Here is a 2500-nt window from a genome sequence, read left to right as displayed (position 1 = left end):
ACAGCGTTAAAAATGCAGATTAACTGGCTGGTGGAGCAGCCAGGCGGAGGATCGTGTGTGTGTGTCGAGTGTTTTATGTAAATACAGAATCAGGGATCGGGAGCATCACTCCCATACCTCTCTGTCTACAGACACACAACCCAGAGAACAGTGACGATCGCCAGAAGACTATAGAATAAGTGTTTTAGTTAAGCTGTCTACTCAATTACATTTCACAAATACATTTGAGGAGAGTTCCAAGTGACAGAATTACCTAAAGTGTTGCGTGTAAATTAAAGGGGAGTCCTAGTTTTGGAGAGAGAAAAAATATTCCCCAAATCGCACGCTCCTCCCTCTGTTTGTTAACACTTGGCCTTAAGCAAAGTGAGTAGAACGAAGACAGAACAATAGAGCGATAGACAGGGCGACGAGAAGAGGGGAGAGCTGGACAAGTTGACTTTGTTTGACTGTTTCTAAAGGAAACCATGGCACTCTTGACCCCTGCCCTGGACTGTGTCTGAACGCTGATAACGCTTCTAAAGTGGAGCCTCGCTTTCCAGCCTTCTTACAGACTATATACATACACACACACGCGCACACACACACACACGCACACACACACACACAGACCGGAGGTTAATAATATAGAGAGAAAGAACGGCGAGATTTGTAATCTACATAGGAGAAAAATGAAAGGGCATCTTAATGTGAAGGTACACAACCCAACCACTCTACCCGCATGCCTACCCACTTCCTGTACGTGTGTGTTTGTGGGGTCGTGTTTGAACACTGTGTGTGTTATAATGTGGATAAGGGTGGGTGTAAAACCCTAGCTGTGGAATATACTTCTCCTCTTCGGAAACCTTGTGTAAAATGACCCAATTATTTATTTTTAAATTACGTATTTATGGAGTTATTATATTTGAGAATTGTATTTGAGAGTATAGTGTATTTGAGTATTTTGCAAGGAGTGTGTTGAATTGCAGTGGTGTGACTGAGATATAGCGAGAGGAGCTTTGAAAGGGCGAAGGACGTGTAGTATGAAGGAGACCAGACAATTCAGGAGTCTTTTCTCTTGTCTACAGCGATGGGCTTTAGCCTGGGTTTTCCCCTGTCTCAGTGTCATTAGTGGTCCGGGGTTAGAGTCGCTTCACATAGAGAAACACACCGTCCGAATCCCTCTCTTGGTCCCAGCTGTACCCAGGCTTTACTCATAGTCATTACTCACCTCTCTCACCGCTCGCTCCCCGCTCACCTCCTACGTCGAAATTGACGAGTGGGATACTAATTGATATATTATGGATAATGATAATAATAATAACAACAAGTGCCATTTTGACGATTATCATAATTATATTCGCTTCATGCCTGAACATACATTTCATTTGCATGTCATTAAGGGTTTTCCCCTCTTCGTTAGTTGAATTTATTTAATGTGTTTGTTGTTGTTGTTTATTCCTAGAGGTCACGGGGATGTTGAAGGTAGATTGTCATGACGGGTTTTTTGATTGAAAGAATAGGGGAATGATTTAATAAAAGACTTGGGCCGATTTCTGAACCTGCGAAGGTTTATTTTCACGGCTTGTGTGTTTTGTAGAACACGTCGGATATATCGTTAGATATCGTTCTGTATCTATTTCCCAGATAAATGGTGGGAGCATGTGATTTTTTTTTTTTTTTTTTTAAATTGCACATTGAAATGTTATACTTTTTCTTTTCATTGGATGTGTGTGGTATCTTATGCATGTACTCGCTATATTAAAGGATATGATTTTCAATGTTTGGAATGTGACTCATTTAAAAAAAACGTGGTGTTATTTTAAGTATGTCTTTTCAATGTTTGGAATGTGACTGATATGTTAAGCACACCACATTCGTGCTCGAGAATGCAACATTTCCAAAAACACACAGAACCGACAATGCGCCCTTGTTCTTTTGTGTGTGTGCAACATTGCTTCGCTGTTCTGCCGATAGGACAGTCATATCAAATGTGATGATTATTTTTCGATGTTATATTTAGGACATTTAAATAATATACATTCTAAGCACTTGCAAAATTGTATTTTGTTGGAGCTCCTTTCCTGATTGTGTGTTCTCCGGCACGAATGTGGTGTATTTAACATATGTGTATTTTTTTACAACAGTAACAATTGAACCAAACTGAATATGCCTGTTTAGATTTTAGGGCGGATTGGACTGCATTATACCGTCTATGCCCGTAATTAAATTGAAAACACAAGATTAATATTTGCATTTACAGTATAAAATAAATTCTCACCTTAGCTTTACAATTATAATAAAGTCTTCCACTAGAACACTAGAGTCCCTCCACTATAATAATAGGTCTATCATTTTTGAATGAATGGTTTCTAATGGAGAACTCTGTCCGTGCCTCAAAGACAGCCTCCTCCTTCTATAGATCCCACCACATTCTGATATAACCAGCCAGCCTGAATAAAAGTTTAGGATTTGATTTTTCTTCTTCTCCTGTCCGTCTCTCGTTCTGTTGTTCTCTGTGTAG

The 2500-nt window shown here is 39.7% G+C and overlaps 1 protein-coding gene across 4 annotated transcripts in view; it reads left to right on the top strand.

The window, feature by feature from the left end:
* Nucleotides 1-2500, top strand: part of LOC135526032 (estrogen-related receptor gamma) — a 113408-nt gene that overhangs the window by 1121 nt on the left and 109787 nt on the right. The gene's annotated exons all lie outside the window — the stretch shown is intronic.

Source organism: Oncorhynchus masou, chromosome 32 (assembly GCF_036934945.1).
Source record: "Oncorhynchus masou masou isolate Uvic2021 chromosome 32, UVic_Omas_1.1, whole genome shotgun sequence".
In the NCBI taxonomy this organism is placed as follows: Eukaryota; Metazoa; Chordata; class Actinopteri; order Salmoniformes; family Salmonidae; genus Oncorhynchus; species Oncorhynchus masou.
The sequence above is the reverse complement of the archived record's forward strand: the minus strand, read 5'-3'. Positions and strand labels throughout refer to the sequence as shown.